The 16,369-nt window shown below is 39.1% G+C and overlaps 1 protein-coding gene across 1 annotated transcript in view; it reads right to left on the minus strand.

Annotated features, from left to right (window-relative positions):
- LOC117661135 (contactin-3-like) overlaps positions 1-2,861 on the minus strand; it is a 34,204-nt gene extending 31,343 nt beyond the window's left edge. The window contains exon 1 of the mRNA XM_060690116.2: positions 2,756-2,861. The gene's annotated coding sequence lies outside the window, so the exon portion shown is untranslated. The remainder of the gene's footprint in view (positions 1-2,755) is intronic.
- Positions 2,862-16,369: the final 13,508 nt, after the last annotated feature.

The following is a 16,369-nucleotide window of genomic DNA, read 5'->3' on the forward strand; positions in this document are numbered from 1 at the left end:
GACAGGAGCACCTCCAAGGTCCCTTCCAACTCTGTTATTCTGAGGACAAGAATGAAGAGGAGTAAGTGAAGGGAGAATGAGGAGGATAAGAGAAAAAGGAGATGGACATGAAAGAAGAAGACAATGAGGCGGAAGAGGAGGAAGAGGAGGAAGGACAAGTAGGAATTGGAGATGGAAAAGAGAAAGAGGAGGAGAAAAAAGAAAAAGTGATGATGGGCAGTTGTTAAGTGCTAATACATTAGGCTCCCCGTCTGCAAAACTCTCTGCCTCAGAGGTTATATACATACTTTTTCCACAGCAGTGAAATATTCCTCTATGCAAGAGAGTTAACTCAGTTGGAATTAATGTTATGCAGTGACACTTGATTTTCTGTTACACTTTGGTTAGCTTTCAGCTTTCTTTCCTGTGTGAAGTTTTTCCACATATATAACTTTTGAACATGACTTTGAATCATCCCTTTAAAAAAAAAGGAAAAAAATTAAAATAATTTTTATAAGTTCTGGGAAGTCAGCCCAACTCCAATCTCAGTTGGTGAGCTTACAAGTTGGGGAAGAGTTGGAGAGAATTTGAAATTTGAATTTTCTCTCTTCAATTGGAGAGGTGTAGTGACCACTTGAAGCTGAGAGAGGGAGATGTTGGTGGAAATATCACTATTACCATTCAGCAGTCAGAGACGCCTCCAGATGGTCTTCGCTTCCCACCACACCTGTTTTGTGTTGGATCACAAAAAAGAGAAGCAACTTTTCAAAGGGCAGCATCTGAGAATGGCAGAGCTACTTGGACAATTATGATGGTGTCCAACAATTAAGATTAATATTCTGCCGAGATTATTATACCTGTTCTAGACAATCACAATAAAATTGGGGAAAAATATTTTGAAGACCTAAATAAGATGATATTGAAATTTGTATGGCAAGGAAAAAAACCGAGAATGTTGTTGTTAGTTGCGAAGTAGTGTCTGACTCATCGTGACCCCATGGACAATGTTCCTCCAGGCCTTCTTGTCTTCTACCATCCTTTGGAGTCTATTTAAGCTCACACCTACTGCTTCAGTGACTCCATCCATTCTCTGTCATCCCATTCTTCTTTTGCCCTCAATCTTTCCCAGCATTAGGTTCTTCTCCAGTGAGTCCTTCCTTCTCATTAGGTGACTAAAATATTTGAGTTTCATCTTCAGGATCTGGCCTTCTAAAGAGCAGTCAGGGTTGATCTCCTCTAGGACTGAACAGTTTGATCGCCTTGCAGTCCAAGGGACTTGCAGGAGTCTTCTCCAGCATCATAGTTCAAAGGCCTTGATTCTTTGGCACTCAGCCTTTCTTATGGTTAAAAACCGTTACAAGATGTTAAAAGTAGAGGAGGTTTCGGTCTTCCGGATTGGAACTATACTACCAAGCATCGGTACTTACGTGGATGAAAGAGTGGGTCAATCTGAGGAATATAAGGCTATTAACATTGGAAGGTCATGATCTGCAATTCGGATGGCATGGCTTCTTACGGTACACAAAGGGCAAGATACACAGCTATTTCCAGAGGCAATACATTAGAAATGCATTACTGCTAGCATGGACCAAAATCAAAGAACAACACTACTTGAAAGTGCCAGTATGGTTATCTATAATGGAGGCGTGGCTATATCCTGATGTCATAAATATGGATAAAATTATAAAATATAAGGACATATTAAATGAAAGGGGAGAACTAAAAATAAAACAAGAACTAAAAAAGATTAGGGATTGACCTATCATGGTGGCCACAGTTACAGATACAATCCAGGTATGAAAAAGAGTATGGGTTTTACAACAAACCAAATGAGGTAGTCCATATTCTAATGGGAACAGATGAAAAATTAATCAAGAGGATATACAATTATTTTGTTAACTTTCAAATTGGAGGGAAAACAAGTAAAAGAAACTATGATAATTTGGGCTAAGAATTTTGGCTATACAATAGATTTGGACAGGTGGCAGAAATTATGGAATAGAAATCATAAACCCACAATGTCAACAGTGTATAAAGAAAACCTCTATAAAATGTTTTATAGATAGCATTATTCACCTGCAAGATTAGTGAATATTTATAAAAATAAATATGTTAAATGTTGGAAATGCAATCAAATCAAATACAATCAAATACCAGGCTCATATTATCATATGTGGTGGACATGTCCCAAAGCAAAAAAAAAAAAATACTGGAAGAAAATACACATATGGCTGGAAACTATGACATAATAACACATAGATTTGAAACCTGAGACATTCCTGTTGGGCATGCTTCCAGGAAACTATAATAAGGGTAACACATATTTAATTTTACATATCCTAACAGCAGCCAGGATTGTATATGCACAATACTGGAAAAATTTAGAAACCCCTACAGATGATAATATAATCAAAATATTCTGGAATGTGCAGAAATGGATAGGTTAACTATAAAAATCAAAGGAAAAGAAGACTCGGAATATTTTATAACATGGAAACTATCCTACAAATGGTTAATTGACAGATACTGAGGTTAGAGGAGTGGATTTATGTGAAATATGGACTACATGAGAAAGAAAAACTGATGAGTAAATAATTTGATGGTTATATAATTGATATTATAATGGAAGATAGTATACTTTTCAATAACATTTATATTATCATATATATGTTTATATGCATATAATTATAATGATTATGATGATGTTTATATGTTAACACTTTGGACACCTAGAAAACAAACTGTTCAACATAGAAATGGAATATGTGATACAAACCTATTTAAAAAAAAATATGACGGTGCCCAACCTTTGCTGTCTGCATTTGTGGTCTCACACAAAGTTCAGGAAGTGAGGACTTGGTAAGCTTTCTGGTGTGAAAGACCTGCAATGTTATGTTTGAAGTTACTTCTTGTGTACAAAAATGCCAGGCAGAACTTACCCACAACATTCATTTACACCAGTCAGTGAGAACAATCAATAAAACGATTTCACATTTTAAAAAAAAGCAATAGAAATATGAGTTAAGCAACCATTTCAGTTGTTTATCCAACCATGGTTTAAAATGCAGACTTACTGTGATAGTGAAAAAAACCATTAGTTTTCTATGAATGGCTTTGTAATTAATTTGTTTTGCCATATAACCCCTTCCCCCCATGTATTTTCCTTTCTTTAAATGGAAGCAAGATTGGAAGACCATGTCAAATTACCCAGGTAATTAATGACATGATCTCCACTATTGAACAGCTGAGGATGATGGGAGACATGATCCAATATACCTGCCAGACTGGGGAAGGCTGATCTGGATTTAACCTCAAGTCTAGCCATGTGTCATACCAGATTCCTGGACTCAAGTTGCCCATAAAGATCCTGAGGAAGCCAACAGGGACTTAGAGGGAGGATTTTCCTTTGCAAACTCTATTGAACGCAGGCTGACCACTTCTGCAAGCAGCTTGGGTCACAGATATGTTCCAAATAATTTCAGTCAGACTGATACTTCTGACTGAGTCAATGTCTCTATTTTGGGCGTTGTGGGTTGTTGTTTTTATTTTTTGTTGTGACACCCTTGCAGATATTTTCATCCAGTGTATATGACCTCAGACCAAGAGTTTATGCAAAAGTTTATCTGGCATTCTAAATTTTAATAATAATTAATGGAGGTTTAACAGATGTGTTTAAAATTGAGAAAGGTACGAGGCAGGGTTGTCCCTTGTCTCCATTGTTGTTTATTTTAACTTTAGAAGTTTTGTTGAATAAGTTACGTGATTCTGACAAAATAAAAGGAATTGTAATTAGACAGCAGGATTATAGACTAAGAGCGTTTGCAGATGACCTGGTTCTTACTTTATCTCAACCTATAGAAGCGGCTCCCTATATGCTGGACATAGTAGCTCAATATGGCAAAGTATCTGGATTTAAAGTAAATCTACACAAGACAAAGATGATAACTAAAAATATGACCATAACTCAAAGAGAAGATTTAGGGAGAATAACGGGGTTTGAAGTAGTTAAAAAGGTTAAGTATCTAGGAGTATATATTGCAGCCTCAAATACGAAATTGTTTAAAAATAATTATGAAATTCTTTGGCAAAAAGTACAGAAAGAAATGGAAAAATGGAAAAAGTTACAACTATCACTACTGGGAAAGATAGCAGCAATAAAAATGAATGTACTACCTAGGTTTTTATTTTTGTTCCAAATGATACCAGTGCTTAAAAAAGATGGAAATCTGATGGAATGGCACAAAGTGGTTAATACTTTTATCTGGGCTGGGAAGAAACCAAGAGTGAAACTGAAAATTATACAGGATATACGTGAGAGAGGTGGTCTTAAAATGCCTAATTTAAGATTGTATTATGAAGCAGCAGCTTTATGACAAATTAGTGATTGGTTTAATTTAACTGAAGAAAGAATGTTAAACATAGAAGGTTATGATTTGTTATATGGATGGCATGCTTATTTGTTATATGAAAAAAAAGTGGATAAAGTGTTTAAGGGTCATATACTCAGAAATGCATTGTTGAGGGTTTGGAAAAAGTACCAATATAAGCTGAACTATAAGATAACTATATGGGCAAATCCCAGACATGCAATAGAAAATATAAGTATAGAGCAAAAAATAGAGGTGATTACTTATAAAGAGCTTCTTCTTTTGGAAAGGGGTAAGTTGCAACTGAAATCTTTAGATGAATTAAAAGAAGAAGGGATAATTTATACTTGGTTTCAGTATGGTCAGCTTCAAGCTAGATGGAGGGAGGATCAAAAAATTGGGGTTATGCAAAATGAGGAAAATCTGGTGAAACAGATTAGAGATCAAAGTCAGATGCATATTAAAAGGTTGTATAATGCATTATTGGAAATAGACTCAGAAACGGAATTGGTTAAGGACTGTATGATAAAATGGGCACAAAACTTTCAGGAACCAGTGATGATGGAAACGTGGGAAAAGATTTGGGTCAGAAATGTTAAATTTACGCAAGCACAAAATCTGAGAGAGAATTTTTATAAAATGTTTTACAGATGGCATTTAGATCCTAAAAAATTATCATGTATGTACTCGAATTTGCAAGCTAAATGTTGGAGATGTGAATGTAATGATGCAACCTATTATCATATATGGTGGACCTGTAAGAAAATCAAGGCATTTTGGATAAAAATTTGGTGGGTGATGCAGAACATTTTGAAAAGAAGGTTGAAATTTATTCCTCAATTGTTTCTATTGGGAATAACTATGGACTGTACAGTTTTAGAGACTAAATTGATTTTGAACTTAATATCAGCAGCTAGGCTGCTGGTAGCTCAATATTGGAAGAAGAACTCTTTGCCTACTATTGAAGAGTGGATATTGAAAGTAACAAACCTAGCAGAAATGGTGAAAATCTCAGCGTACTTGAAGGACTACACGCAAGAAAGATACGTATTGGAATGGAGAAGATGGATTGATTATATTCAAAATAAGTATCAGACAAGAAAATATCAAATAGCTTATGAATGAATGTTAGTATTAGAAGTATTAGGTTATCTATAGTGGAGTTAAGGTTTCAGGGGGGGAGTTAGTACTTTGAGGATAAGTAGATTAATCTAGTTTATGATTGATTAAATGAAATACCTTGTATTTTGCTCTGGGAAGTCTGGGGGGGAGGGTGGGATGAAGGGGGGAAAGGGTGGGGGGAACATGGGGGGAAATTTTTTTTTGTATTTCTTTTTTATAAAACTTTTCAATAAAAAAAATAAAAATAATAAATTTTAATAAGGGCAATATCTAAGAGTCCTTCTTCCTCTCTTCACCAGTAGCACCAACCTCTGATGTTGCTGCTCAGACTTTGAAAGATGGAGTGTTGCTCAAAGAAATACCAGGGCTATATTATTATGCTCATGACGGTAGTCAAACCGCTTAGAATAGCCTTGCCCAACCTGGGCATGGATTTGATATCCATGCCGGGATGAGAAGGAAGATCATTTAAAGGCCATCAGACATCAGTTCCACTATGTAGACCAGGAAATTAATTCCACAGGAAGGCTAAAGTTGCTGTTATTGTGATTGGCTATAATAATATAATCTTTCAATTTAATTGTGCTTCATCTCCTCTCCTTCTTAAAGCTTAGTGAATTAGGGAGGCAACTTCCTGTGTCACTTCTGAATTTTATCTTGTTCTGCACTTAAAAAATGTTTCAGCTCCCTATTACTAGTAGTGTTCTCCAAGACAGTGTTTTAGGTCCAACACTCTTCATACTTTACATAAATGACCTTTGCGATCATATTAAAAGCAACTGTGTTCTCTTCACTGATGATGTTAAACTATTCAACACCATCGACAATGCAACTACCCTTCAAAAAGACCTTGACTACATGTCAGATTGGTCTAACAAGTGGCAACTTCAAATCTCAATCAACAAATGCTCTGTCTTGCACATTGGTAAAGAAAAATCAAAACATAAAATACAAATTGGATGGATATGACCTTGTAGATGACCCTTACCTGTCAAGGACCTTGGAGTACTCACTTCTAAAGATCTAAGTGCCAAAGCCCACTGTAACAACATTGCCAAAAAGGCATTAAGAGTGGTTAACCTAATCTTGTGTAGTTTCTTCTCTGGTAATATTGTACTACTAACTAGAGCATACAAAACATTTGCTAGACCAATTCCTGAATACAGCTCATCTGTCTGGAACCTGCACTGCATATCAGACATAAATACAATTGAGAGTGTCCAGAGATATTTTACGAGAAGAGTCCTTCATTCCTCTACCTGCAATAAAAGACCTTATGCCACCCGACTTTAAATTTTGGGCTTAGACAACTTAGAACTAACCGACTTCGGTCTGACCTAAGTGTAGTACATAAAATTATCTGCCATAATGTCCTTCCTGTCAATGACTACTTTAGCTTCAACCACAACAATACACAAGCAAATAATATATACAAACTCAAGGTAAACCACTCCAAACTCGATGCAGAAAATATGACTTCAGTAACAGAGTTGTCAATGTCTGGAATGCACTACCTGACTCTGTGGTTTCTTCCCTAAACCCCAAAAATTTAACCTTAAACTGTCTACTGTTGACCTCACCCCATTCCTAAGATTTCTGTAAGGGGTGTGCATAACAGTGGTGGGTTGCTCCCGGTTCGCAAGAACCAGTAGTAAAAATTTGTAGTAGTTCAGAGAACCGGTAATAACATTGGCTGGCCACGCCCCGAACCGGTCCCCGGCCCGGTCGCCACTCACTTACCGTGCCCACCTCATCAGAGGCTTTTTTAAAAAAAACTTTTAAAAGCATTTTTTCTACAACCTCTTCGACTGAAAAAATGCTTTTAAAAGTATATTTAAAAAAAGCCCTTGATGATCGTGCGGCTCAGCTGGGATCATCAGAGGCTTCTAAAAACATTTTTTTTTCTGCAACCTCTTCTGCCAAAGAGGTTGTAGAAAAAAAATGCCTTTAAAAGCTTCTGGCGATCCCAGCTGAGTTGCCTGATCGCCAGAGGTTTCTAAAAGCATTTTTTTCTGCAACCTCTTAAGGTTGTAGAAAAAAATGCTTTTAAAAGTTAAAAAAAAAGTTGGCCACATCCACCCAGTCACATTACCTCCCCACCAAGTCACGCCCACAAAATAAGCCACGCCCACGGAACCAGTAGTAAAAAAATTTAGAACCCACCCCTGGTGCTTAAGTGCACCAGCGTGCCTACCGTCCCTGTCCTAATATTCCTTTTTACTCTTACTCTTTTCATGTATTCAAAAAATTGTTTATACTTTTGCATAGATAACAGTTCCTGCATATGTTCCTATCACCCATCTCCTCCCACTTATGACTGTATGACTATAACATTGTTGCTTGTAACCTTACTATTTATATTGTTTCCTAGTATGATTTGATTGCTTATTTGTACACTATGACTATCATTAAGTGTTGTACCTTATGATTCTTGACGAATGTATCTTTTCTTTTTATTTACACTGAGAGCATATGCGCCAAAGACAAATTTCTTGTGTGTCCAATCACACTTGGCCAATAAAGAATTCTATTCAATTCTCTTCTATATGTCTATCAGTGTCATCTTCCTTGTGCTGTACACCAAATTGCAACTATCAGTTTTAATACAAATTTGTTCCAAGTGGACAAAAGATGAAAAATTCTCTTGTCTTTCTCCTTCAGGAGGCACAGCACTTCAGGGATGAATAAGGGAACTGGACAAGATGTATACACATGCAGAGAAAAAACAAACACAGATTCATAAAAGAGACAGGGCAATGTAGATGTTTGAGTGCTGTATGAACCAGGAGAATGTTTTTCTTTTTCTCCCAAATTAAGCCTGTATGAATGATATACAATATCTCTCCTCTGGTCACTGAGCATGAACATATGTATATTGCATGTATGGAGAGTGTGCATCAATGAAGAGTGTGTATCACTGTGTAATTGGAGACACAAATGAATACATGGAAGTTCAAACATGGAAAGAGAAATGTAGCAGCTGGACTTTAATAGATGTATGTACAAGTCAAACACACATATGTGAATTCCACGTTCAATTATACTCCTGTGTGTTCCTGTTTACACGATCAAAACTCCATTCCTAGGTCAGTTACTACCTGCTGTCCTTGTGTGGCCATGCCAGGAAACTACTCTGACATAATTACAGTGCTTTACTGGATCAAGCACCTATGAATGCTTGCTAGTAAAAGGTCCTTTAGTTGAACAGTCAGCTCTGGAAATGATGGTCTGCATTATAGTATATAGCATTGTATGAGGGTTTTTTTTAATGAAAACAGTTTGCATGCTAGAAAACATTGATGCTAGTCTAACTTTTCCTCTCTTCCCTCCCCACCCTCTTCTCTCTCTCTCTCTTTCTCTCTCTCTCTCTCTCTTTCTTTTCTTTCCCTAGAAGCTTCAGCAGGAGATGGGGAGGCAAGGCAGAGAATCACCTGAAACAGATGGTACCTTGTTGTGTTTAGAAACATGAGAGGTCTGCATCTGCCTTCTCTTTTTTGGAAGATGCTTCAAGGAAGAATAGCATAGCTAGCCATTGAGATCATATTTTCCAGCCGCTGACAGAAGTGGTGGGTAAGATCCTATCATGTGTGTTAGGCTAGAAAGAAGCAGTACAAATTGAGTGATTGAACATGCAGCTGTTTAACCCAAAGAAACATTTATGTGGGTAGTTTGACACGGGGCACACCGAGAGGAAGAACAGAGTGGGAAGAAATTGGGTGGGAAGAATCTAGAGTGAATAGTCCTGAGCATCAGCCTCTTCCTTCCACTCCACCAAATACGTAGCCTTCTGCCTCAGATCCTTGGCTTATTTTTGTGCTCCCTTCCTTGTAGGAAAAGGTACAAGAAATGCAGCATAAAAAGCTGCATCATCAAGGCTGCTGCATCACCAGGAAACATGAACGGTTGTCATAATGAATCAGATATCTTTTCTTCTTGATGTCTCTCTCACAACCACAGGCATCGGAAGAGGGAAAATGTTATAGTCATCAGGCCAAATAAAGTAATTAAATAGTGTGCAGCACACACAGAGCGTCAGTTGGGCAGAGCCAAGTCTCCAATCTTTTATTAACAGTGAATCCAACTGGCAGTCTGCCTCCCCCATGCCATACTTCACTAATCTCAAAGTACCTAAGCACTAGAGGGCCTTTACTCTGGCACGATGTGATGCCCTCCCCACAGCTGTCCTTGAAGACCAATACAGGGAGATTTCCCATCCAGAGACAATGCCACCCCCTGGACATCGTCATACAGAAACAATAGAGCAGGTACTCCTCCAGTGTCTGCATTATAAAGACATTTGTACTATCCTCATCTCACAATTATTACATAAATATCCAGAGTGCACAGGACAATTTGTTGTGGTCTGTTGGCCGCCAGCCCCTCCAGCAGCCAAATCAGATGAGGAGGCAGGGCCAGCATCAAGGCAAGCTGAGAGCTCCGAGGGGTAAGAGGGAATGGAGCTGTCAGAGATAGAGACAGAGGCGGAGCCTGGGCCATCCATCAGTCCTCAGATCGAGAGTCAACAGGTGGCTGATGAAGAAGAGGAGGAACAGCTGGGTCCAGTGCCTGACCCATGGATGCGCAGAAGGCAGAGGAGAGGAGAGCAGTGGAAATCTATGGGCCAATCCTTGGGACGGAAGAGCCACTGCTGCTAGCGAAGCCCCACCCTAGCTTTGGGGGATAAAAGGCAGGGGGCAAAGATGAATAGGTGTGGCCGACAACTATTCATCTCCCTGCCGGACAGACTTGTTAGCCTGCTGTGAGAGAAAGAGAGACTTTTTGCAGGAGCTGCTGGCGCTCCGAATAAAGGAATCATTGATTTAACTACAGAGAGTTTCTCATGTTTGGGAGCCAGGTAAGAACACAATTCTGAACCTCCCTGCTGCTTTCAGATACTAACCAGGTGCAACATATAATGTTGCCACATTCTGCGCAGAAGTGCTTAAATTCATCAGATGGTGACATGCACCATAAAGACTAGCCCTGAACCAGTCTTAAAAAGCATCCAGTTTATCATACTAGAGTTCTCTACTATGATAAGATTTAATTTGCCACACACTAACTTCTATGCTCCCCTATACCATCTCATGCTCTTACCCCTTTTTAGACTTTTGTTTATATACACACACACACATACATATACCTTCTCTCTCTCTCTCTCTCTCTCTCTCTCTCTCTCTCTCTCTCTCTCTCTCTGTGTGTGTGTGTATGTGTGTGTGTGTGTATTAGAGAGAGAGAGAGTCTGATGTATTTTCTATGTTTTTTTACTGACTACCTATCCTCCTTCTGCTGGCCTTTAAGTGTAATAAAATTTTAATTTATTGTAGTAATAGAAAGAAAGAGGACATTTCAAAAAAGAAAACTTGTAGCAACAGTAGAGCTGCTTTGCATTTGCTGCTCCCAAGATGACCACCCATTAAGGCTCTGACATGGCTCTGAAAGCAGGACCACAATTGGTCCAGAAAGTGCAGATATACATGCCATTCCTTATGTCTGCCAACACCAGCTTTCCCGTACTGAAACAATGTACAGGTAGTCTTTGACTTACAACCCTTTGTTTAGTGACCGTTCAAAGTTACAATGGTGCTGGAAAAAGTGATTTAGAACTGTTTTTCGCACTTTTGATTTTTACAGCATCCCCGTTGTCACTTGATCAAAATTTGGCAACTGGTTCATATTCATGATACTTGCAGTGTCCCAGGGTCATTTGATCATCTTTTGTGACCTTCTGACAACGTCAATGGAGAAACCAGATTCAGTTAACAACTATATTATTAACAACTGCATTGATACACTTACACTTACAACTGTGGCAAGAAAAGTCATAAAATGGGGCAAAACTCACTTAATCACTGTGTTGTTTAACAACAGAAACTTTGGGCTCAATTGTGGTCGTAAGTTGAGGACTACCGATATATATATTTAATGACTCTGTAATCCAGGGGTGAAATCCAGCAGGTTCTGACAGATTCTGGAGAACCGGTAGCGGAAATTTTGAGTAGTTTGAAGAACCAGCAAACACCACCTCTGGCTGGCCCCAGAGTGGGATGGGATTGGAGATTTTGCAATATCCTTCTCCCTGGAGTGGGGAGGGAGTGGAGATTTTGCAATATCCTTCCCCTGGAGTGGGGTTGGAATGGAGATTTTGCAGTATCCTTCCCCTGCCATGCCCACCAAGCCACACCATGCCCACCAAGCTACGCCCACAGAACCGGTAGTAAAAAAATTTGGATATCACTACTGCTGTAATCCCTTGTATTGGGTTGGAGTCAAGGTGACTGAATGAAGCTGAGTGTTTACTGGCCCTTCCTGATGCCTACACGGAATTCGCAGCAGATTTTCTCTTTCCGCCCAGAGAGAGAAATATCTGTTGTTGCCTAGGATCTAACTCATAGCCTCCTTATTGTGAGGCAAGAGCTCCACCTCTAGGCCACCACACTGCTCACTTCCTGTACAGAGATTATTGTTGGGGAAAAAAATACCAGCTGAGGCTTAATATCATGGAGATGTGACATGCACACACACAAGGCCATTTTTTTTCATAAACAGAGGTAGAGTACAGGTAGTCCTCAATCACAGTTGGGACCAGAATTTCCATTGCTAAGCAAGGCAATTTTTAAGTGACTTGTGCCTGATTTTACCAGCTTCTTTGGCACAGTTGTTCACTGCGGTTAAGTGAATCTGGTTTCTTCATTGACTTTGCTTGTCAGAAGCTAGCTAGGTAGTGCTTTGGTAAGACAATACCTGGAATATTGTGTCCAGTTTTGGTCACCAGGATACAAAAAAGATGTTGAGACTCTAGAAGGAGCACAGAGAAGAGAAACAAAGATAATTAGGGGGCTGGAAGCTAAATCCTATGATGAATGGTTGAGGAACTGGGTATGTTTAGTTTAATGAAAAGAAGGACGATGGGTGACATTGATAGCAGTGTTCCAATATTGGAGGGGCTGCCACAAAAAAAGGGGGAGTCAACCTATATTTCAAAGCACCAGAAGGCAAGACTAGAAACAATGGATGGAAATTAATGAAGACCACAACATGCAAGTGGTCCAGGAATAGCAGATGGCATCCAACATAACCCTGAATAGCATTTTTCATTCCATTGTACTGTGCACTGGTTAGGTCACCCTTGAAGTATCCTGTTCTGGGAATCACATCTTTAAAAAGACATCTGTAGGAGCTATAGAAGCGTTAACAGAGAGCTATCATGATGACTGTTATAGCAGTTTGCTGCATAAGTTCTATAACTATGCTTAAAATATATGCAAGGGGGATGCCATGAAGATAAGTTGGGATTAAGTAGGAGCAGGTTCTCCAAATGGTCTGAGAAATCTCCTTCTCATTTCACTTTGGGCCTCTCCTCTGTGACATCAGCCTGATACCCAGGTATCTTTATTTAGAAACAAGCTGAAAACCCAGCGTTGCTCGGGTATTTCTTTAGCCCACTCCTGAAATTGCTTGAGGCATTCCAGAGTTATGCTGTAACATACATACATGCATGTGCACATGCACACACACACACACACACACACACACACACACACACACCAGGGAGCCATTGAGAGGGGCCACTGAGAGAGGCCTTTCTTCCCCCTACTCCCATGTCTATCATCTCTGCCCTCTCCCTTCCCCTTCCCATGTGCTCCTCTTTCCCACCCTGTCTACGATCCTGGCATTTTGTCCCAAATCCACCAGGGGGCGCCTTCTGCTAAGAGAAGGGAACATCAGGCACTTCCCCAGGCGACCATTGTGGCTTTCCAGAGGAAGCTGTAAAGGAACTGACATCACAAACAATTGCTGCTCTAGGACGCTTCACTCACTCTCCTTAATGGCCCAGGCGTTCCAGAGTGATGCTGGAGCACACACACTCACAGACACCCAGGGGTGTCCCCCCCCCAAGTATTTGTTTCCAGAGGGTAACAAGTTTGGTTGAAATTGCCTGAGCCGTTCCAGAGTTATGCTGGAACATACATAGATACATACATAGATACATACATACAGCCTTTTGATAGATAGATAGATAGATAGATAGATAGATAGATAGATAGATAGATAGATAGATAGACAGATGATAGATAGATAGATAGATGTAGCATGTACCAGAACTAAATGTATGTAACTCTTGATTATTATCTATGGAGCAGTGGGTATTTCTGTGCCACTTCCCTTATAAATTGCAGCCCAAAGTTGTATAATCCAGGAAGTGCTTTACTAGTTGATTCTGTTGGTATATAAGTAGGGTTGTGGGGTTTTTTTGTTTTTTGTTTTTTGTTAAGACTGGGCTTGAAGATTCTAGCTTGGGCTTCTGAGCCACCAGCCCAGATCTTTAGGATATAAAAGTCTGATCTGGAAGGAAGGGAAGCTGGGTTCAGCAACATCTGTTACAAGCCATGATATAACCAAAATCACATGACTGGTATCCTCATGGAGATGCTGCAATGGCCTATTTACATCATGATGTCTGATGAAAACTTGCATTTGCCTGATGTCTCAGCATTTACTTGCTTTTGCTTCCTCTCACCCCCTGGTGGTTGCCCATGATCTCTAGTAGATCAGAATCTAGATGGCAATTAGCAATGAAATGACAAATTTTATGCCAATAATTTTCTGGGAAGAGCATGTGATATTGGGATAAGTTCCAGAAATATCACTGGTGTCTTTTTAGTCCTACCATACCAAAAAGATTGCCAGGAATCACCCAGCATCTTCTTTACTCTTCAATGAATCAAGGTTTTCTCCACGCTAATTAACAGATATGCAAAAATAAATAGATTATGAAGTAGAAGATGAAGGATATTAGATTGTTTTCTCATATTTATGTATATTTGTTCAACTCATTGAACATTTCTAATTTTCTGCCATAACAACGATCTTGTGAGATGGGTTGGGCTGAGAGAGTGACTGACCAAAAGTCACCCAGCTGGCTTTCAAAATGGTAATAAATATTTTTACTTCGTTGCTGCCTTCTAATTTTCAACTGAATTTTGAAGCTTAAAATTGATAGACTGCATTAAATAGTATTAATCTTTCTCCTGCTTTTACTGCAGAATTTGTGTTATTTTAGAGCCAGTACATTATTTTATCAGCAGATGGCGCAAGAAGATTGAGAAACCACATTTTGTAATAGTTGTTGAGATTAAAAGTTCAAGTTAAAACACTATTGAAATAGTCTGGGGGGGTGGGGTTGGGGGTGAACGACGACAACAGTTTCCTACAAACACTACAAGAAATTTCCTAAGTCTGGATTAGTAGATTTACTAATCTTACTAAGCTTGGAGACTTCCCTGAGTGCATCAATTTTGAGCACCCTATTTTGCAGTTAGTATGCTTTGGCTTCTTATTAAGCCCTCTCGTTGGCAGGCTGAGGTTTGTAAGGTGATTAGTTCAAGGCAACACAGGATTGTTGATCCAATTTCTCTCTGAGGTGATGTAATCTGGAATAGCCTTGATAAAGTTGTGGTGTCCTTTCACCTGGGAGTCATGGGGGTGGGTAGAGGAAGAGAGAGCATGTTCCCAGTTAAAACTGCTTTCCTACGAACTTATACCACAACTGTATTAATATATCAGACAGTCCCATGGCTTATTTTAACCTCATCTTGTTGAGGCTTAGCCACAAACCATGATTTACAAAGCACCAAGGTTAACACACACCAAACTGGCATTATGGCTTAACTTAATATTGCCAAGGGGTTCTTCTTAATTCCTTCCTGCCCCTCCCCCCAAAAGAAATAAAGCTTTTGACATTTCAGATGTAGATAAACTTTTCCTCTGAATTTGCTTCTATAAATTTAGCATACTTTAACCTAACATATAGGTAGTCCTTGATTTACAGCCATTTGTTTAGTGACCACTGTCCATGGTCATGTGATCAAAATTCAGTTGCTTGACAACTGGCTCATATTTATAATCATTGTGATGTCCCAAGGTCATGTGATCACCTTTTGAGGCCTTCTGTCAAGCAAAGTCAATGAAGAAGCCAGATTCCCTTAATAATTGTGTTACTAACTTAACACACTGCAATGATTCACTTAAAAACTGTGGCAAGAAAGGTCATAAAATGAGGAGCTTCATAAGAATGTAACAACTGTCTTGCTTAGCAACAGAAATTTTGGACTCAATTGTGGTTGTAAGTCAAGGACTGCCTGTACATACAAATACTTTGCAGACTTTTCTATCAGTCTTCTATATCAGGAAAACTATGCTTGAATCAGACATTTAAATCATAGGAGAAACATGGCAACCCTGTTTATATATGCTATTTATTTGCTACTTCCAGTCAGCAAAACACTCATATACCACATCTGAATAAGCTAGACTCAAGAAAATAGCTTGAAAAGAGTTATGGTTTTTCTGGAGCTTTAAAATTCTGGATTAAAATTAACAATACTGATTTGTACTATAGTGAGTAGATCTAACTTCTGCTGATTTATTTTCAAAGCATGATCAAAAAGGTCTCAGTTAAAATGTCTAGAACTGCAATTACTTCTGCATCCAAGCTAGATTTTTTTTATGGGAAGGAGACCTGTTGCACGCCATGAGAATTCAGCCATTTGGAATAGCAATAGAAATAGCACTTAGACTCTGTGGTTTTACAGAGTCAGCATATTACCCCTGACAATCTGGGTCCTCATTTTACCCACCTCAGAAGGATGGAAGGCCGAGTCAACCTTGAGCCTGGTGAGATTCGATCTGCCAAATTACAGGCAGCCGACAGTCAGCAGAAGTAGCCCGCAGTACTGCATTCTAACCACTGCACCACCACGGCTCAATACATCTATCATGCCTATTTTGGGGTGTGTGTGTGTGTCTGTCAGTGGATTCTGGAATTCAATGAAGTCAACGTACAACTAAATAATAAACTACAATTCAATTAATTATGGTGAAATGTGTACATATTCAAC

Source organism: Pantherophis guttatus, chromosome 3 (genome assembly GCF_059756535.1).
Source record: "Pantherophis guttatus breed Tessera chromosome 3, ASM5975653v1, whole genome shotgun sequence".
Lineage (NCBI taxonomy): Eukaryota > Metazoa > Chordata > Lepidosauria > Squamata > Colubridae > Pantherophis > Pantherophis guttatus.